We start from the raw sequence: 22,519 nt of genomic DNA, 5'->3' as shown, positions 1-22,519 counted from the left end.
CTCTCTCTATAGTATATGTTATTTACTAGCTCATTACTGTAATCACATATAGTATATATTACTATCTTCAAAGTATTAAATGACGTATTCAAAATAACATGGTTCCTGACTGGGTGTGGTAGCTCACGCCTGTAATCCCAAAACTTTGGGAGGCTGAGGCAGGGGGATCACCTGAGGTCAGTTAAAAATACAAAATACAAAAATTAGTCTGGCATGAGCCGGGCACGGTGGCTCACGCCTGTAATCCCAGCACTTTGGGAGGCCGAGGCAGGCGGATCACAAGGTCAGGAGATCGAGACCACGGTGAAACCCCGTCTCTACTAAATATACAAAAAATTAGCCAGGCGCGGTGGCGGGCGCTGGTAGTCCCAGCTACTCGGGAGGCTGAGGCAGGAGAATGGCATGAACCCGGGAGGCGGAGCTTGCAGTGAGCCGAGATCGCGCCACTGCACTCCAGCCTGGGCGACAGAGCGAGACTCCGTCTCAAAAAAAAAAAAAAAATTAGTCTGGCATGGTGGTGGGCGCCTGTAATCCCAGCTGCTCAGGGGAGGCTGAGGCAGGAGAATCACTTGAATCCAGGAGGCGGAGGTTGCGGTGAGCTGAGATGGCACCATTGCACTCCACCCTGGGCAACAAGAGAGAAACTCCATCTCAAAAAAATAATAGTAATAACATGGTTGCAAAGTGCATTATTTAAAAGACCCTGCAATCCTATCCTTCCCCAGCCTATCTTTCATGTCCTGCTCTCCAGAGGCAGCCATCCTCAAACCTTACACCTTTTCACCTGGTACTTTCCGCCATGCTTCTTTTTTTTTTTTTTTGAGACAGAGTCTTGCTGTGTTGCCCAGGCTGGAGTGCAGTGGCGCGATCTCAGCTCACTGCAAGCTCCGCCTCCTGGGTTCACGCCATTCTCTCACCTCAGCCTCCCGAGCAGCTGGGATTACAGGCGCCCACCACACACCCGGCTAGTTTTTGTATTTTTTTAGTAGAGACGGGGTTTCACCGTGTTAGCCAGGATGGTCTCGATCTCCTGACCCCATGATCCGCCCGTCTCGGCCTCCCAAAGTACTGGGATTACAGGTGTGAGCCACCACGCCCGGCCCATGCTTCTAAATAAGAAAGTTATACTGCAATTTCTTGACATCAATTTTTTTTTTTTTTTTTTTTTGAGACAGTCTTGCTGTGTCACCCTGGCTGGAGCAGTGGTGCAATCTCAGCTCACTGCAACCTCTGCCTCTCCAGCTCAAGCAATTCTCCTGCCTCAGCCTCCCAGGTAGCTGGGATTACCAGTTGTGCACCATGCCTGGTCTATTTTCACTTTTTAGAAATGGGAGTATACTCTTGTTTTTCCATTTAGGAACGCACAGTGGATCTAGTTTCAAGCTTGCTTCCTTTTAACTGTTTAATTCCCCTATTGATGTCCATTAAAATTGTTTCAAGTTTTTCCCCCAAAAATTTGCAGAGTACTAACTTCCTTTTGCAGTGTAAGTCCTGGTTACAACAACCTTGAAGAGTGACAGGTCTACCCCTTATTAAATCATCTGGGCCAGGTGCAGTGGCTCACACCTATAATCCCAGCATTTTGGGAAGCCAAGGTGGGAGGCTCACTTGAGGCCAGGAGTTCCAGACCAGCCTGGGCAACATAGGGAGACCCTGTCTCTACAACAACTTTTTTAAAAAAACAGCTAGGTGTGGTGGTGCATACCTGCAGTCCCAGCTACTCAAGAGGCTGAGGGGAAAGGATCACTTGAGCCCTAGAGCTTGAGGCTGCAGTGAGCTATGATTGCGCCACTGCACCCATTGTGACAGTATGGGTGACAGAATGAGACCGTGTGTCAAAAAAATAACAACAACAACAACAACAACAAAAAAACCATAAGTGCGACCATCTCTTCTATCCCAAATTTTCCCCTTGTCTATTGCCTACAGGATAGATTCAAATCAAACTGCTCAGCCTAGCATACAAGGTTGTTCAGAATCTGGCCCCAAAAGCCTTGCATTGTGATAATCTACACATACATCCAACAACCCACAGGGTCTCTTCACTCAACCCTATTAGTCTAGACTTTCAAATGCACCAGCCTGTCTTGAATCTGGATCTTCCAACACTCTCTCCTCTCTGTCTGGACAACTTTCTCTACTCCCTCGTCACCAGGCTAAATTCTACTCATTCTTCAAGTCTCCATTGAAATAGCACTTCCCCAGGGTCTTCCTTGACTTTCCTTCACCCTCATTCATGCATCGTCACACTTGTAATTAACTTACTCCATGCAGACAAAAGGAGGGTCTGTCTTCTTTACTCGCTATATCCCTAGGGCAATGTGTCAGAGTGGGTGGCACATTGCAGATGTCAATAATTTTTTTTTGCTGAACCAGTGATTCTGAGTGACTCACTGGGAAATTTTACTGCTTCTAGTTAATACCCAAGCACGTAGGTGAAGTCTCATGTTGAATATTTGGTTCCAATAACAATGATAAGAAAGACACAAATCACCAAAATCGAAGTATTCTGGTTTCTTTCTCAAAAGTGCCTTACACATTTTAAGAGTTGCAATTTTTTTCTCATGTTTATTAATTTATTTGTGGCTCTATCATTGTCAACCCATTTAAATGAGTCTTTTATAATCCAGTTATCTGAAGTAATTGAGATCTGATGTTTATTTCTATTGCCTTTTGTTCATGGTGGAGTGTTTCCTTGTGTGCTTTGTAATTTCAAACATGTAGATCTCTACCTGTGGGAATCCCACACATCTAGGCTGAAGCTTTGTCATTCCCGAGTTTGTGTTTAGTTAATTTCTTGGCTTGGGTTTTCCATAGTATAAATTTGAACTCCAAATCTATGTGAGTATAGTCTTGTTTTCTCATTCTAAAATATTTAATTAACAAATAAAGATTGGCTGGGTGTGGTACCTCACGCTTATAATCCCAGTACTTTGGGAGGCTGAGGGTGGATCGCTTGAGCCCAGGAGTTTCAGACCAGCCTGGGCAATATAGTGAGAACTGACTTTGTCACCCAGGCCGGAGTGCAATGATGCAATATTGTCTCACTGCAACCTCTGCCTCATGGATTCAAGCAATTCTCATGCCTCAGCCTCCCAAGTAGCTGGGATTACAGGAATGTGCCACTATGTCTGGCTAATTTTTGTATTTTTAGTACAGACAGAGTTTTGCCATGTTGGACAGGCTGGTCTTGAACTCCTGACCTCAAGTGATCTACCCTCCTTGGCCTCCCAAAGTGCTGGGATTACAGGTGTAAGCCACTGCGCCCAGGCAAAAAGAAGAAAAATTAAATTAGCTAGGCATAGTGGCAGACACCTGTGGTCTCAGCTACTCGGGAGGCTGAGGTGGGAGGATCACCTGAACCCAGGAGGCAGAGGTTGCAATGAGCTGAGATCTCACCATGGCACTACAATCTGGGTGACAGAGAGACCCTGTCTCAAAAACACACACACACACACACAAAACACAAAAAACAAGATTGTACATACATATTCAAGGCATACAACATGATGATTTGATGTATGTATATGATATAAAATGATTGTCACAATCAAATTAATTAACACATCCCTCACCAGCCATGGTGCATATTAGATGCCGAGAACTTGCTCAATTTATAACTGAGAGTACAATCATATTGTGACAAAGGTAGAGGGGGAGTTTTCTCCACGTAGGACCCAGAATAAGACAGATAAGCCTCCTTGTCGTCTCCCTACACTGGGTGGACAGATTTTTACGACCATTTTCCTTAAGGGTGTAACTCTTTGAGGGTTCTTACTTGTGTGGAGGTTGTAGTTCCAGTTCCACCAAAGCCTTGTCCCCTCCCTTTAGGAACCTTTAAAACTCAAACCCTGGCTGGGTGCGGTGGCTAATGCCTGTAATCCCAGCACTTTGGGAGGCCAAGGCAGGCGGATCATGAGGTCAGGAGATCGAGACCTTCCTAGCTAACACGGTGAAACCATGTCTGTACTAAAAATACAAAAAAATTAGCCGGGCGTGGTGGCGGGCACCTGTAGTCCCAGCTACTTGGGAGGCTGAGGCAGGAGAATAGCGTGAACCCAGGAGGCAGAGCTTGCAGCGAGCCAGAGATTGCTCCACTGCACTCCAGCCCGGGCGACAGAGTGAGACTCTGTCAAAAAACAAAACAAAACAAAACAAAAAAAAGAGACTCAAATCCCTTTCACCTCCATAAGGACCCAGTTCATCCTCACAATTCTGTTTTTGTTTGCTTGTTTGCTTGTAGAGACAGAGTCTCCTGTCACCTAGGCTGTTGTGCAGTGTTGCGAATCATACCTCACTGTAGCCTCAACCTTCTTAGGCTTAAGTGATCCTCCTGCCTCAGCCTCCTGAAAGCTGAGACTAGTTTTTTTCAAAATGTTTTTGTAGAGACAGGGTGTGGCTATGTTGCCCAGGCTGGTCTTGAACTCCTGGGCCAAGAGATCCTCCCAGCCCTGCTTCCCAAAGTGCAGGCATTATAGGCGTGAACCACTGCACACAACCCAGCTCTGGTTTTCATAGCCTCTTTTTCTGATTCGTGAGGATTGTCCCCATTTTCTGGCATTTAAGAATGTGTTTGCTATATCTGACCGGGCATGGTGGTTCACACCTGTAATCCCAGCACTTTGGGAGGCCGAGATGGGTGGATCATTTGAGGTCAGGAGTTCGAGACCAGCCTGGCCAACATGATGAAACCCCATCTCTACTAAAAATATAAAAATTCACCAGGTGTGGTTGTGCGCACCTGTAATCCCAACTATCAGGGAGGCTGACGCAGGAGAACTGCTTGAACCCTGGAGGTAGAAGCTGCAGTGAGCCAAGATCACACCACGGCACTCCAGCCTGGGTGACAGAGCAAGACTCCATCTCAAAAATAAAATAAAATAAAATAAAAGTGTTTGCTCTATTTTATCCAGCATTTGTAGATGATTATTGGTATGAAAGTTTTAAAATTATCTGGCTCAAAATATTGCCAAAAATAGAAACCCCGTAGACTAATTTTTAGGCTTCTCTTCATTCTGTGTTCATGAGTTTATTTTTATAAAATGTCACTTTGTTCTCCTCTTATTTTCTATATATCTACCACTTTTCTCCTCTTATATTTGCAAGTTACATTATAGAATGAAATGTCCGTGCTAATCATATTCCTTGTATAAACTATTCTTTCTTCCCCCTTCGTATATGGTTACCATTACTGGTTTATTTCATCTTTTCCTAACAATGCTTTTATGTAATTTCTAGTAAACATGCACCTAATATAGCTTGTATTTGATCTGCTAAAATTGCCTTTTTTCGAAGAAAATACTATCCCAATCTTGCACGTTAAAAAAATACATATATTGGCTGAGCACAGTGGGTCACGCCTGTAATCCCAGCACTTTGGGAGGCCGAGGCGGGTGGATCACCTGAGGTCAGGAGTTCGAGACCAGCCTGACCAACATGGAGAAACCCCATCTCTACCAAATACAAAAAATTAGCCAGGCATGGTGGTGTATGCCTGTAATCCCAACTACTTGGGAGGCTGAGGCAGGAGAACCGCTTGAACCTGGGAGGCAGAGGTTGCAGTGAACCAAGATTGTGCCATTGCTCTCCAACCTGGGCAACAGAGCGAGACCCCATCTCAAAAAAAAAAATATATATATATATATATATACACACACACACACACATATTGACATCAACAAAACTGCTAGCAGTGTTTCCATAATACCATTGTCAAAATGCTGACAAACTTGGTAGCACTAGGTAGCTAAGTTTTTAAAAATTCAATACCAGTATTGCAAGTCATATTTATAATTCTTTTTAATTTTATTTTTTGAGATAGAATTTCATATGTCGCCCAGGTGCGATCTCGGTTCACTGCAGCCTCCCAGTCCAGAGTTCAAGCGATTCCCCTGCCTCAGCCTTCCGAGTAGCTGGTATTATAGGCATGCACCACCATGCCCGGCCAGTTTTTGTATTTTTAGTAGCAATTGGGTTTCAACATGTTTCCCAGGCTGGTCTGGAACTCCTGGCCTCAAGAGACCCACCCACCCCGGCCTCCCAAAGTGCTGGGATTATAGGTATGAGCCACCGCGCCAGACCACAAGTCATATTTATAATTCTAATGAAAATTTTGACTTGCTTAAAACTTTCTTTTGGGCCTAGATAAGTTTCTTTTGCTCTTAGATCTAAGAATGTATGCATACAAATATTTCTATTGTTATATAAGTATATCAAGCGTACTTCATACAGATCGTATTTGCAGTCTAAGAGTGCCATAGTAGAGCACCCAGTTATTAACACTGCACATTCTTACACATAGCTTACTTGGAATTTCTCATTTACATGACACCAAGTGAAAATTAGTTAAGTACTGCAGTGACTGCTTTTGTTACTGCTATCATCAAAGTTACACATTAACTAACTTACAAAGAAATTCCTCTTCATGACAGAAACACTTGCAGCTGAAACAGTTTGTAAGTGCATCTATAAAGCTTTTTCAAAAGGACCTTAAAAAAAAAACTTCTTTATGTTATGTCAGTTTGGGTCAATTAACATTCTACAATCTACCTGCTTTATATATACAGAGAGAGAGAGTCTCGCTTTGCCGCCCAGCTAGAGTGCAGTGGTGCAATCTCAGCTCACTGCAACCTCCACCTCCGGGGTTCAAGCAATTCTCAAGCCTCAGCCTTCCGAGTAGCAGCCATTCTATTAAAAAGTTGCTACCACAAAAGGGATGTTTACTAACCATAGTTTAGTACTAGTATTAGGGTAGCTCGTAGTACTTTTTTTTTTTGAGACGGAGTTTCGCTCTTTTGCCCAGGCTATAGTGCAGTGGCACGATCTCAGCTCACTGCAACCTCTACTCCCCAGGTTCAAGCGATTCTCCTGCCTCAGCCTCCCGAGTAGCTGGGATTATAGGCGCCCATCACCATGCTGAGCTAATTTTTTTTTTTTTTCTTTTTGTATTTTTAGTAGAGACGGGGTTTCACCATGTTGGCCAGGCTGGTCTGGAACTCCTGACCTCAGGTGACCCACCCACCTTAGCCTCCCAGAGTGCTAGGATTACAGGCCTGAGCTACCACGCCCGGCCAGTTTATATTACTTTGACTAAAGAGACGTCAAGGTACTTTCCCGATAAAAAATATATTTAGAGCGGTGTTTGAATGTCACTGTTATTTTTTAACACAATTTTACGTGAGAAGGAGCAATCTCACTTAATTAATGTTAAAGCTTAAGCTAAATTCTCCTAGTCTTTAGGATCTGAGGGGTTACCTTTAGTTTATTACCTGTGTGTGTGTCTTCTGCCTGGTGGTCACTTAGGAATGTGGAAGACATGAATAAATTATCTTGTTTGTTTGTTTGTTTGTTTTTTGAGACAGGGTCTTGCTCTGTTGCCCAGGCTGGAGTACAGTCACAGCTTACTGCAGCATTGACCTCCTGATCTCAAGCATTCCTCCTGCCTCTGCCTCCCAGGTAGCTAAGACCACAGGCATGTACCACCACGCCTGGCTAATTTTTAATTTTTTGTAGAGATGAGGTCTCACCTTGTTGCTCAGGCTGATCTGGAACTCCTGGGCTCAAGCCCTCCTCCCGCCTTGGCCTCCCAAAGTGCTAGGATTACAGGCGTGAGCCACCGTGCCCAACCTGTTTTCTCATTCTCATAATACCATATTGCAGACTTGGAATAACTTTCTAATCCCACTAATTGTTTTTAAAGAAATAACATGATTTTGATTTCGCAAATTTTATCACACCAAGTTCCCCACAGTTGGGTACACCAAGATCTTACCATTGAAACCCTTCCTGGTGTTAAGCAGATGGATAATTTTGAAATACGTACGTATGGAATTAAGTTCTGTGACTATCCAAATATGCCAGCTTCTTCCATGGCATTTGGAATTATGCAATAGAAAATGTTTTCAGTGATGCCCTTTTATGTGTTAATTTTGCAAAATTTATTCCAATTATAATTTCAAATCACCTGAGCAACAGAAGAAAATTAGAAATTGTATCAAAACCAAGAACTTATTCGAGTTTAGCATTTAGATTTTTAATTAATTAATTGGCTCAAACTGACGATAACCCATATTCAACAAGCCAGTTCTGGTTGACATTTCCCAAAATATGACATATTGAATATGTTATTTTTGTCCAATATCTCTTAAATTAAGAAAAAATCTAAAGCGGAGGATATGAAATGATTTACTCTCATGCGACTCAGGAAACTTTACTCTTTTAAGAAAGAAATTTGCTTTTGTTCAAACTTGTACTTTAAATGATCTTTACATTTCAATAATAAACAAAACTAGCTGAGTGTAGTGATACGTGCCTGTAGTCCCAGCTACTTGGGAGCTGAGGTGGGAGGATGGAGCAAGACTGGGAGATGGTACCACCACTCCACTCCAGCCTGGGTGACAGAGCAAGACCCTGTCGCAAGAAAAAAAAAAAAAGATTTCAAGACTTTTTCATGACACAATTGTGCAATCTTCATATTAATGAATGTGCCAGGTATTTTAATTTCCTGCAGATCGGCCAAGTTGCTTCAGTTCAGAGCAAGACTTACTCTAAGGTGCTTCTCATTTAAAATAATTCTCTTAAAGCATTTTTAAAAATATATTTTGATAGTCTATATTTGAACCACAAAAAATATCTTCAAGCTCAAAAATTCTCCTCTATATTGACTTGGGGCAATGTTGGTGCCTCAATTTTGTTTTCTTTTCTTTATTATTATTTTTATTTTTTTTAATAGAGATGAAGTTTTGCCATGTGGCCCAGGCTGGTCTTGAACTCCTGGGCTCAAGCAGTTCATCCACTTTGGCCTCCCCAAAATCTGGGATTACAGGTGTGCAGCACCATGCCTGACCCAATTTTCTTTTTTTTTTTTTCTTTTTTTTGAGAGGGAGTCTTGCTCTGTCACCCAGGCTGAAGTGCAATGGTGTAATCTCGGCTCACTGCAACCTTCGCCTCCCAGGTTCAAGTGATTCTCCTGCTGCAGCCTCCCGAGTAGCTGGGATTATAGGTGTGCACCACCACACCCGGCTAATTTTTGTATTTTTAGTAGAGGTGGGGTTTCACCATGTTGGCCAGACTGGTCTCGAACTCCTGACCTCAGGTGATCCACCTGCCTTGGCCTCCCAAATTGCGGGGATTGCAGGCATGAGCCACCACGGCCTGGCCCAATTTTCAGTGCTTACTCTCTTGCTGTAATTTTCAGCATTGCATTTATTTAAAACGTACATTTTCAGGGCCCGGTATGGTGGCTCATGCCTGTAATCCCAGCACTTTGGGAGGCTGGGGGGAGGGGTGGATCACTTGAGGTCAGGAGTTCGAGACCAGGCTGGCCAACACGTTGAAACCTCATCTCTACTGAAAAATACAAAAATTAGCCAGGCATGGTGGTACACAATTGTAATCCCAGCCACTTGGGAGGCTGAGGCAGGAGAATCGCTTGAACCTGGGAGGTAGAGGTTGCAGTGAGCCAAGATTGCATCACTGCACTCCAGCCTGGTCGACAGAGACTCCATCTCAAAAAAATAAAAATTAAAGTATATATTTTAAAAATCACATTGCCTGGCCGGGTACAGTGACTCACACCTGTAATGCCAGCACTTTGGGAGACTGAGACAGGTGGATCTCTTGAGCCCAAGAGTCCAAGACCAGCCTGGGCAGTATGGTGAAACCCTGTCTCTACAAAAAATACCAAAATATTAGCCGGGCATGGTGGCGTGTACCTGTGGTCCCAGCTACTCGAGAGGCTGAGGTGAAAGGGTTGCTTGAGGCCAGGAGGCAGAGGTTGCAGTGAGCTGAAATAGAGCCACTGCACTCCAGCCTGGGCAAGAGTGAGACCCTGTCTCAAAAAAAAAAAAAAAAAAAAAAAAAAAAAAAAAATCATATTGCCATTAAACTTGAGCCAATGCTTTGAAAGAGTGAGTTTAGGGGAACTGGAGGAATGGGACAAAATGTCTATAAACAGCCATGCTTTGTGTAGCATCTACTATATAATAAACTGTTGTGTAACTCTGCCATGCAACACAAATAATGCTAGTGATTTGCATTTTCTTATTACTTGGCATTCTCGAATAAATTCTACAGTTTTTTGCCAATATTGAGGTCTGTTTCTCACTTCCTTACGTCCCCCAGGGTCCCTAGTATGATGGCAGAGGGGCAATAAATTGTCCCCTTGTTGTGCACACAGAGCTTACAATAGGTATGCACCCAACTGCTTTGTCATCTCTGCATTTTCTTTTTTAATTCACTTACTTTTTTTTTTTTTTGAGACGGAGTCTCACTCTGTCGCCCAGGTTAGAGTGCAATGGCATGATCTCAGCTCACTGCAACCTCTGCTTCCCTGTTTCAAGTGATTCTTCCGCCCCAGCCTCCTGAGTAGCTGGGATTACAGGCACCCGCCATCACGCCCGGCTAATTTTTGTATTTTTGTAGAGACAGGGTTTCACCATGATGGCCAGGCTGGTCTTGAACTCCTGACCTCAGGTGATCCACCTGCCTCGGCCTCCCAAAGTGTTGGGATTACAGGCACGAGCCACCGTGCCCAGCACATCTCTGCATTTTTAGTGTCACAAACCCAAAAGCTGTGTGGCCTCAGGCTGGACCACTGCCAAACACAGCCAGGATAATGTAAGTACACTTTGACCACATCCTTATTAACATCTTTTTATCTTTCTCAGTCCCCATGACTTTGGGGTTTCTAGCCTAGGGCGATTACATGGGATTCCATGTAGGGAAAATAAGGAAAAATTTCAAAATAGATCTTTTTTAAATTTTACCAGCTTAGAGGGCCTATTATTGGCATGACAGAATAATATGGTTGAGAAATTAACTGGACATTAATATTTACTGCTGAAGACTCAATACAAAAGACTAAGGAGGATTTTTCCCCCCAAGCAATTAAGCCTTAGAGTTCTGGAATATTGGGCTTGCCTAGTCCAGGGGAACTTGAATGCCTAGAAACTTTGGGACTTAGAGTCGAATTGCCAAAACGCCAGGCCCTTCGAGGGGAGGAGGTGGGAGTGTTGTATGAGAGCAGAGTGGCCCAAGTCCCTGAAGAATTCACAGTGAGGGTGTAGAACAGGCTGGAGAGGCAGGACAGTAGGATAGAGATATCAGGTTGGTGCAAAAGTAATTGCTTTTGCACTAACATAATACAATGCAGTGGTATCCAGGGTTTGGCAACTGAAGTGTGCTTACCAATTGCCTGGAGACCTTGTTACAATGGAGATTTGGATTCAGGAGGTCTGGGGTGGAGCCAGAGACTGCACTTCTAACAAGCTCCCAGGTTGTGTGAAGGCTGCCAGTCCCTGGACCTTGCTTTGAGTAAAAAGAGTGCAGATCATGTCCTGTCTTCATAGATCAATACTTCTCTTGGAGGCAAGGGAGGGGAGAGGTGATAAGAAGGACTTTGAAGAATGAGCACAGGGAATTCTAAACCCCAAACTCTTGTGGCACTGGGTGCGATGACAAACGTTGCAGGTGGCTAAGTTGTATACTGAGAAAACCAACACTATTACCCACAGAGCTGCTGACCTTCAAAGGGATTGTTCCAACTGCACAAAGAGCATCTATTACAACAGACGATATAAAGAACTGAAGACCTGTAATCCCAGCACTTTGGGAGGCCGGGGCGGGTGGATCACCTGTGGTCAGGAGTTTGAGACCAGCCTGGCCAATATGGTGAAACCCTGTCTCTACTAAAAATACAAAAAAGTAGCTGGGCATAGTGGCAGACACCTGTAATCCCAGCTCCTCAGGAGGCTGAGGCAGGAGAATCGCTTGAACCCGAGAGGTGGAGGTTGCAGTGAGCCGAGATCGCACCATTGCACTCCAGCCTGGGCAACAAGAGCGAAACTCCGTCTCAAAAAAAAAAAAAAAAATTGAAGACCAGCCGGGGCCCAGTGGCTCATGCCTGTGATCCCAGCACTATGAGAGGCCAAGGCAGGAGGATCGCTTGAGCTCAGATTTCAAAACAACCAGCCTAGTCAACATGGTAAGACCCCATCTCTACAAAAAATTTAAAAATTAGTCAGGTGTGGTGGCTCATGCCTATAGTCTCAGCTATGCCAGAGGCTGAGGCAGGAGGATCACTTAAGCCCAGGAGGTTGAGGCTGCAGTGAGCTGTGATGGCACCATTGCATTCTATCCTGGGCAACAGAATAAGATACTGTCACTAAAATTTAAAAATAGTAATAATAATAATAAAATAATTGAAGACCAAAAGCCCTTTCTCCAAATTTTCCGGCCCATTTCTACAACCACCTAGGCATCTTGAATAGCCCCAGAGAAGGGAAGAAACCCAACCCTCCATTCCCAACAGAATGAATCTCCAAACTACCTTAGCTTGAGAGAGCAACAGTGAAGGACATTAAGCCAGATATATTTGACTTAGAAAAATAATGAAATGTGAACTTTTTTGAGCCCTGTATATGGAGCAAATTCATAGGAGTTAACCCTTCCAACCTGAAAATTAGAATCAGATTCAGGATGTGATAAATAACCATCTATTAGTTATTTAATCAACACATGTTAGAGGATGATGAATGGAGTCCCTAAACTCTAACATGGGGGATTTGGGGTTTCTGGTAAGAGAAAGTAATTGGGGGAAAGAAGACCTCGGAGTCCTGATCAGTCGCCCTTTGAGATGTTTTTCTCCTTCTCCCTCTATTCAAACATGATTTCACCAGTATAAACATGCTCAGGAGAAAGACCCAGTTTGATTTTCTTCTGCCAGCATCTTCCAAAGATAGCCTTCAATCCCATTCTCTCATAAGAAGAAGTCTTAAAAATAAACAAAGGCAGCCCGGCGTGGTGGCTCACACCTGTAATCCCCACCCTTTGGGAGGCCGAGGCGGGTGGATCACAAGATCAGGAGTTCGAGACCAGCCTGGCCAACATGGTGAAACCCTGTCTCTACTAAAAATACAAAAATTAGCCAGGTGTGGTGGTGGGTGCCTGTAATCCCAGCTACTCAGGAGGTTGAGGCAGGAGAATTGCTTGAACCTGGGAGGCAGAGGTTGCAGTGAGCCAAGATTGCGCCATGCACTCCAGCCTGGGTGACAGAGCAAGACCCCATCTCAAAAAATAAATAAATTAAGATAAACAAAGGCAGTAAGCGCTGTGTCCAAACCCAAGCTTGTTCCAAAGCTGAGAGTAGCAAAATCCCGGGCTCCCTTTCTCTAATCCAATTTTAAGAGCAAATGCCTTGTGTTGGTAATTTTGCTTGTAATGTATGATCCTGCCATCTCCATCACTTGATGTTTTATTAAATTGTTTCCAAATCTGATGGTGATTATATAAGAAAAGTTTGCACCTGTGCTAATTAATGGTACAATTCACACAGAGATATCACCTTTACTTGCCAGTAATGTCCCAGAAGGACTAAACCACAGGCAGAAGGGGAAAGTAAGAAGAAATGACATCTTTGCCTGATCATCTGTCTTTGACAAATTAGAAGTCACAAAGTGATCCATATAGTGTTTTTGCCTGGCCAGCAGCTTGTTTTTAATTAGTTACCAACATTTAATATACAAGGATTTCATATAAAATCCAAAATTCACCCAGGTACCATGGCTCACACGTGTAATCACAATGCTTTGAGAGGCCAAAGCGGGCAGATTACTTGGGTTCAGGAGTTCAACACCAGCCTCGGCAACATAGCGAGACCCCATCTCTACCAAAATTTTTTTTTAATTAGCAGGGTGTGATGGTGCATGCCTTATAGTCCCAGCCACTCAGGAGGCTGATGGGGAGAATTGCTTGAGCCCAGGATTTCAAGGCGTCAGTGAGCTAGGATTCCATCACTCCACTCCAGCCTGGGCCACAGAGTGAGACCTTGTCTCTAAAATAATAAATAGGCTTGGTGAGGTGGCTCATGCCTGTAATCCCAGCACTTTGGGAGTCTGAGGCAGGAGAACTGCTTGAGCCCAGGAGTTCAAGACCAGCCTGGGCAGTAGAGCACAACCCTGTCTCAAAAATAAAATAAAATCCAAATTTCTGATTTTGCTTGAAAAATCCAAAGAACTGGCAATATTTGACTATCGTCCCTCATGGCGGAATACTGGTGTGATAAACACTTGTGATACCTTCGGTCACCAGCTTTTGAACCCCTCTCTTTTATTCAAGGATGTCCCCAATTCACAAGTCTTGGTCAGAGGCAGGTGTCACTTCCCACTGTTCAAGCAATATACCCGATACTTACCAGCATGCTCCAGGCTTGGCCAATTAAGCGTGTCTCCCAGGCTTATAAATGGGGTGCTAATTTTAGGAAGAATCCAGGACAAGAAAGAATTGGTGAATTATTTCTGGCAGTCGATGGTGAAAGCAAAATTCAGCTTCTAGGAACAGCGAGGGCGGTAGGGGCAGTGGTATTCCATGGTTGGCAGCAGCAACAGTTTCTTAACTGGCTTGATTTGGGGAGTAATTTTGATCATGGTTTCAGTTGCGCAGCCTATCTGCCCATTTTCCAAGCTCAGTACTCCAGCCTCTTATAATAGTGATTATATTGCTGGGTGCGGTGGCTCATGCATGTAATTCCAGCACTTTGGGAGGCCAAGGCGTGCAGATTGTCTGAGGTCAGAAATTCAAGACCAGCCTGGCCAATGTGATGAAACCCCGTCACTACTAAAAATACAAAAAATAAATAAACAAATAAATAAAAATAATAATTAGCTGGATGTGGTGGCGGGCACCTGTAGTCCCAGCCACTCAGGAGGCTGAGGCAGGAGAATTGCTTGAACCTAGGAGGCGGAGGTTGCAGTGAGCCGAGATGGCGCCACTGCACTACAGCCTGGGTGACAGAGTGAGACTCCATCTCAGAAAAAGAAGAAAAGGGCTTATACGAGCTATCCAATATTTTATTATCACATTCCCCTTCTGCTTAAATCTTATATCTAAAACTTCAGCCCCCTTGAGGCACGGCATAGCTTCCACCCAACCCTCTTCCTTTATAGATTAACTTCCAGGCTACTTAGAGACACGTGAGTTTGCTACTCCAGCCTTTCTCTGTCTTTCTCTTTACAGTGAAAGCATTTCCATACTTAGAGAGAAAGCAAAGACCACTAGTGCAAGAATCAGCAAAGTAATGAGAAAAAGCTTCCCGAAAGCCCCTCCCATCATTTCCTCTTACATCAAAATTGGGCAGAACTGGGTCACGTGCACATCTCTTAAGCCAATCACGAGCAAGCGGTCCAGGATGGCTGTGATTGGCTTTATTTAGCACAGTAGTTCAACTGTGGCTGAATATTATAATCACCTGAGAAGCCTCTTCACCATGCCAATGGAGGCTGGGCGTGGTGGCTCAGTCCTGTAAATCCAGCACTTTGGGAGGCCGAGGTAGGCAGATCACCTGAGGTCAGGAGGTCAAGACCAGCCTGACCAACATGGTGAAGCTCCATCTCTACTAAAAATACAAAAAAAGGCCGGGCGCGGTGGCTCAAGCCTGTAATCCCAGCACTTTGGGAGGCCGAGACGGGTGGATCACGAGGTCAGGAGATCGAGACCATCCTGGCTAACACGGTGAAACCCCGTCTCTACTAAAAAAATACAAAAAACTATCCGGGCCAGGTGGCGGGCGCCTGTAGTCCCAGCTACTCGGGAGGCTGAGGCAGGAGAATGGCGTAAACCCGGGAGGCGGAGCTTGCAGTGAGCTGATATCCGGCCACTGCACTCCAGCCTGGGCAGCAGAGCAAGACTCCATCTCAAAAAAAAAAAACAAAAAACAAAAAAATTAGCCATGCGTGGTGGCCAGCACCTGTAATCCCAGCTACTTGGGAGACAGAGGCAGGAGAATCGCTTGAACCTAGGAGGCGGAGGTTGCAGTGAGCCGAGATCACTCCAGCCTGGGTGACAGAGCAAGACTCCATCTCCAAAAAATGGATGAAAAAATAAATAGGCTGGGCGCAGTGGCTCACGCCCTTAATCCCAGCACTTTGGGAGGCTGAGGCAGGTGGATCACGAGGTCAGGAGATCAAGACCATCTTGGCTAATACGGTGAAACCCCATCTCTACTAAAAATACAAAAACAAAATTATCTGGGCGTGGTGGCGGGCGCCTGTAGTCCCAGCTACTCAGGAGGCTGAGGCAGGAGAATGACGTGAACCCGGGAGGCGGAGCTTGCAGTAAGCCGAGATGGCACCACTGCACTCCAGCCTGGGCAACAGAGATTCTGTCTCATAAATAAATAAATAAAATAAAATAAAATGTCAATGAAGGGTCCCACTCCCAGAGGCCAAGTTTAATTGGTCTTGCTGAACTTCTGATAATGGATTTTTTTTTTTTTTAAGTTCTGCAGGTGCTTTTAGTGTCAGCCAGGGCTAAAAGTCACTGATCTAATCCAGTCCCCACCCCTGCCCATTTTACAGATGTGAATACTGAGGTCCAAAGACACATTAAGTAACTTGCCCAAAGGCCTATACCTTTAATTAATAGCAAAAACAGAAAAAAGCAAAACCACACACACAAATTACATTTAGTAGGAAAACTTGGCTAGGCGCTGTGGCTCATACTTTTAATCTCAGCACTTTTGGAGGCCAAAGTAGGAGGATCCCTTGAGGGCAGGCGTTTGAGAGCAGCCCTGGCAATACAATGAGACTCCGTCTGTATGAAAAAAAATTTTTTAAATCATAATAATACTAGAAGAACTAGGCCAGGTGCGGTGGCTCATGCCTGTAATCCCAGCACTTTGGGAGGCTGAGGTGGGCGGATCACGAAGTCAGGAGTTTGAGACCATCCTGGCTAATATGGTGAAACCCTGTCTCTACTAAAAAATACAAAAAATTAGCCGGGCGTGGTGGTGGGTGCCTGTAGTCCAGGCTACTCGGGAGGCTGAGGCAAGAGAATGGCGTGAACCCAGGAGGCAGAGCTTGCAGTGAGTAGAGATTGCGCCACTGCACTCCAGCCTGGGCGACAGAGCGAGACTCTGTCTCGAAAATAAAAATAAAAATAAAATAATAGTAATAATAATAGAACAACTTTGTGTTTCCAGACTATACATGTGAGTACTGTTAAATAAAATTTATGGTATGAACCTGACATGTTTTCAGAAAATAAAAATTAAAAATTAAATAAAACTTATGAGAGGTATTGTTTGGACTAAGTTCCTACACTAGGCCTTGACAGAACAGACCAAACCAAAATGGAGTCACCTGTGCTAACTGCCATGCAATCAAATGGAACTTTAAAATGGGCCAGTTTTTGACCGGGGCAGTGGCTTATGCCTGTAATCCTAGCACTTTGGAAGGCCAAGGCAGGTGAACCACAGGAGTTCGAGACCAGTGTGGCCAACATGGTGAAACACCGACTCTACTAAAATACAAAAATCAGCTGGATGAGGTGGCGGGCGCCTGTAATCCCAGCCACTAGGGAGGCTGAGGCAGGAGAATCACTTGAACCCAGGAGGCAGAGGCTACAGTGAGCTGAGATCGCACCACTGCACTCCAGCCTGGATGACAAAGTGAGACTCCATCTCAGAAAAAAAAAAAAAAGAAAAGGAAAAAAAAAATGCCAGTAGTCAAAAAACCAGATTTACAGCAACCAATCCAAAAGGGCCCAGCCAAGCTGAACAAGCATAAGAATGTCTCCTCTGCTTTAATCTTATAAGGAAAGTAGCTTTGAAATGATCAGTTCACTTTCTAGCCTGTGTTTCTGCCGTCTTTAGTTCTTCTGCATATAAAACCCATCCCTTGCTCAGCTCACTGGAGCACCTTTCTGTTTTACAAATGGGATACTGCCCGATTCATGAATTGAAAATAAAAAACGGCCCAGCACGGTGGCTAATGCCTGTAATCCCAGCATCTTTGGAGGCTGAGGTGGGCAGATCACCTGAGGTCAGGAGTTGGAGATCAGCCTGCCTAACATGGCAAAACCCTGTCTCTACTAAAAATACAAAAAATAAGCCGGGCATGGTGGCAGGCACCTGTAATCCCAGCTACTCAGGAGGCTGAGGCAGGAGAATCGCTTGAACCTGGGGGGCAGAAGTTGCAGTGCCAAGATTGCCCAACTGCACTCCAGCCTGGGCAACGAGAGTGAAACTCTGTCTCAAAAAAACAAAACAACACAAAACAAAAAAACAAAAAAATAAAATAACAGACAATGAGATCATTAAATTCAGTTTGATAAAATTTTGTTTTTAGACAGCATCCATTGTGTTTCTTAGAAAGTGAAGTCCTGGGGCTGGGCGCAGTGGTTCTTGCTTGTAATCCCAGCATGAGCCACTTTGGGAGGCAAAGGTGGGTGGATTCTTTGAGCCCAGGGGTTCAAGACCAGCCGGGAAATGTGGCAAAACCCTGTCTCTACAAAATATACAAAAACTAGCTGGGCATCGTGGCATGCGCCTGCAGTTCCAGCTACTAGGGAGGCTGAGGCGAGAGGACCACTTGAGCCCTAGAGATAGAGGTTGCAGTGAGCCACGACAGTGTCACTGCACTCCAGCCTGGGTCAGCCTGGGTGACAAAGTGAGATCCCTCTCTTAAATAAATAAATAAATAAATAAGGGAAATCAAATTCCTGGAGTGCTTGAGGACTGAGAAGGAGGGTAGCGTAGTGATATGACTCTCAAACCTGAGCACTTCAGAATGCCCTCAAGGGCTTGTCAGAACACAGATGGCTGGGCCCCACCTGCAAAGTTTAAGATTTCCTGGGTTTGAGGTGGAGGGAAGAATAATTAGGATGTCTAACAAGTTCCCAGGAGCTGCTGTTGATGCTGTTGTTCCAGCATGGGCTGTATAGAATCAGACTATATTAGCAAGATCCAGTTCTGCCCTGTACAAATGAGAACCTAAGCAAGGTACCTAACATATCTACAAAATGGGGCCAATGATGGTAACTTGGGCTTCTTGCAACAATTGAGTGATCATAACAAATGTAAAGTGCTCAGAACAGTGTCTCAGCCATAGTAACTGCCTAATGGATATGAGTCATTTTCTTTCATTCATTCATTCATTCATCAAACAGTTGTGAATTGAGTACTTCCTTTGAGCCAGGTAATGTTTCAGGCACCAGAAGTACAGTGCTGAGTAAGTCAAAGGTTCTCCTCTCAATAAGCTTACATTCCACTGGGAAGGCTTACAATAGATGACTTTGCAACATATAATCTAATGTCAACACAGGAGAACTCTACATTCCAAGTTAATGCAACAGCAGATGCACACGGAGTTTTATGATAAGTTGTTCTGGTCTTGTTTGAATCTTCCAGCTCAAAGAGGTGGCAGCATCATGCTTCTAATGCAAAGGTCCTTAGAAGGATGGCTCTTACCATGAATGGCTCGTACCATGATGGTAAGGATGGCTCTAACCATCAGTAAGGGCAGGTTATGGCATAGTTCCAGTAGCCAATCCTTTGGGTTTTGTTTGAGAGGACAAATTTGAAACCAGAACGGTTTGGGTGGAGAGTGTTAGGAGGGAAGGGAAGAGTAGGGTGGCAGTGTGTTGGATGCTGCACATTTGTTCTTTCATTTAATCCTTACAACCATCCTTGAGTAAATATTACTGGATAAGGAGAGAAGTAATCTGCCTAAGGTTAAGTGGAAAAAGTGGCATCTCACCCCAAGGGTATCTAATGTTTGGCAAGGAGCAGAACCAATGAAGGGAGAACAAATCATGAACAAAGAGAGAAGGATCCAGAGTCCACGTGGCCATCTTCAAAAGTTTGCCCTTGCCTTGTAACTTAAATTGCCTTTCTCGTGAGAATCAAAAACATTTCAACACACCATTTTCCTGGCATGTAGGAATGCTTTGGTCTACATGTTCACTGCACTGATTCTAACAGTTCTTTAGCCTTTATAATCCTTTTCATTCTCCTGGAACACTTGAGGATTCAGGGACTTGCTTAGTTTTCTCTCCATAGGCTGTGTAAAGATTTTTAGAGTTGAACTGATTCGAGGCAGGTCTTCTGACACCCAAAGCAATGCTTTCTTGATGACTTCTTTAGTTTCAAAAGCCACTGTATTAGTCCATTTTCACACTGCTATAAAGAAATACCCGAGACTGGGTAATTTATAAAGAAAAGAGATTTAACTGACTCACAGTTCCACATGGCTGGGGAGGCCTCAGGAAACTTACAATCCTGGTGGAAGGCGGAGGGGAAGCAGGCACCTTCTTCACAAGGAGGCAGGAGAGAGAAGAAAGAGCGAAGTAGGAAGAGCTCTTTATCAGACCATCAGATCTCGTGAGAACTCACTATCACAAGAACAGCATGGGGGAAACCGCCCCGATGATCCACTCACCTCCCTCCATCGACACCTGGGGATTACAAGTCAAGATGAGATTTGGGTGGAGAAACAGAGCCAAACCATATCAGCCACGCTTTAGGATTTTACCCCAGTGTAAAGCCTGCCTCTCAGCAATTAGATCATTGGTGAGGAGGGTACAGCACCATTTATTTCTTTAGTAATCGTTCATAATTTTGCTTAGTTATCGTATCAGTTGTTTTCTAAAATTGTATCAGCTGTTTTCCTTTATACACCCATCACTTGTATTTTATGCCTTTTAACAAACAGGAGTGGGCTGGGTGTGGTGGCTCACGCCAATAATCCCAGCACTTTAGGAGGTCCAAGGCAGGCAGATCACCTGAGCCTGGGAGTTAGAGATTGTAGTGAGCCATGATGGTGCCACTGTACTCCAGCCTGGGTGACAGAGTGAGACCTTCTCTCAAAAACAAAACAAAACCGTAGGAGTGTCCAGAGACCCCAGAATTTGGCAATACATGACAAATATTTAATGTGTTTCTGTGACTTTAATTCAGAAGCATCTGTATCTCACCTCAGCATGTGTCAGCAAGTTAATTGTAAACATGTGCTGATTTTTAGCCTTAGTATTTAAAAAAAAAAAAACTTGTTAATCACTTATGATTCCTTTCCTGGAGATAAAAATGAATAAAACCAGTTTTATCTTAAAAGAAAGAGAGAAAATTTTTTAAATGACATGCTAATGATCCAAGCCCCCAGTGTTAGTTTCCTGGGAGAAAGCAGAGTAGGGGCACTGTCACATCACAAGCCCTAGCTGATCCCCTTCTTCTTGGTCCCCAGGCAGGGGCTAGGGTGAAGCCGTAACTGCCATCATATACTTGCCCCTGTCCCTCTGCTGTGTTCCTGAAGCAGGTGACAGTGATCTAAGCCAATGCAAGGAGTACTACTACCTCCTAATCAGAACACTGCTGACCCCAGGCCAGCCTCAAAATTCCTCCCAGGATTTTTGTCTTCCTCATCATGTTAAAAGAAAAAAAAAAAAAAAAAGCCGGGCGCGGTGGCTCACACCTGCAATCCCAGCACTTTGGGAGGCCGAGGGGGGTGGCTCACGAGGTCAAGAGATAGAGACCATCCTGGCTAACATGGTGAAACCCCGTCTCTACTAAAAATACAAAAGATTAGCTGTGCATGGTGGCGGGCACCTGTAGTCCCAGCTACTTGGGAGGCTGAGGCAGGAGAATGGTGTGAACCCGGGAGGCGGAGGTTGCAGTGAGCCGAGATCGCGCCGCTGTACTACAGCCTGGAGCGAGACTCCGTCTCAAAAAAAAAAAAAAGACTTCAGTATGGATGCTTTGCATGCTCATTGCTGGAAAATACAGACCAGGCCAGGCATGGTGGCTCACGCCTGTAATCCCAGCACTTTGGGAGGCTGAGACGGGTGGATCACTTGAGGTCAGGAGTTCGAAACCAGCCTGTCCAACATGGCGAAATCCCGTCTCTACTAAAAATACAAAAATTAGCCAGGCGTGGTGGCACGCACCTGTAATCCCAGCTACTCCGGAGGCTGAAGCAGAGAATCACTTGAACCTGAGAGGCAGAGGTTGCAGTGAGTCAAGATCGTGCCACTGCACTCCAGCTTGGGTGGCAAAGCGAGACTCCAAAAAAAGAAAAGAAAATACAGACCGATAAAAAAGAAGAAAATAAAACCGATCTAGAATTCTCCTCACTTCAGGAAAGAAAACTAAAATGTTGATATCGATTCTCCTCAGTATCTCAGATCACAGGGACCCTTTCCTCTGTGTTCATGAACTAGATCCTTCCAGCGACACAGATTAACTCAACTGGAAGTTTCTGTTTGTTTTTCTCTGGAGATATTTTCTGGAGGTTGGTTCTCCAAATTTTGTTGGGTGAGGGACACGGATTCCGGAGATAGGTAGGTTGCAGTTGTGTTTGTTTGGGGTTGTTTTCGTTTCCAAATATTCACCCCCCAGCTTTGGGGCCGAGAAGTATCGCGAGCCTTTTTTCACAAGGGCGTCTATATTCAAGACCCAACCGTGTTACTCCGGGCTGTTTTTTTCTTAGATTTTTTTTTTTTTTTTTTTTTGTAGCCCCGGCAGCTTTTGTTCCTTTGAATGTGTTTGAAGCTTGGCGATGGAGGAATTGGCTTTGGCCGTGAGATCTTAATATGTAATGATGACTGGGGCTGCAGGGGGCCCTGCCTCTCCCGCTTCCCTGCTCTGAAAGCGCCTGGGTAGCTGAGAGCTCGGAGCAGGCTGGAGGGGCGGAGCTTGGAGGGACGCTGGCGGCCCGCGCCTCCCGGTAACCTAGCAACCGGCGCCCTAGCA

The 22,519-nt window shown here is 44.7% G+C and overlaps 1 long non-coding RNA gene across 1 annotated transcript in view; it reads right to left on the bottom strand.

The window, feature by feature from the left end:
* Positions 1 to 22,519, bottom strand: part of LOC117089330 — a 28,812-nt gene that overhangs the window by 5,760 nt on the left and 533 nt on the right. The window contains exon 2 of the long non-coding RNA XR_004439552.1: positions 20,214 to 20,229. This is a non-coding gene — a long non-coding RNA (uncharacterized LOC117089330). The remainder of the gene's footprint in view (positions 1 to 20,213; positions 20,230 to 22,519) is intronic.

This window comes from Trachypithecus francoisi, unplaced genomic scaffold (genome assembly GCF_009764315.1).
Source record: "Trachypithecus francoisi isolate TF-2019V2 unplaced genomic scaffold, Tfra_2.0 Lachesis_group11, whole genome shotgun sequence".
NCBI classification, from domain to species: Eukaryota; Metazoa; Chordata; class Mammalia; order Primates; family Cercopithecidae; genus Trachypithecus; species Trachypithecus francoisi.
This window is presented reverse-complemented; position numbering and strand designations above follow the sequence as displayed.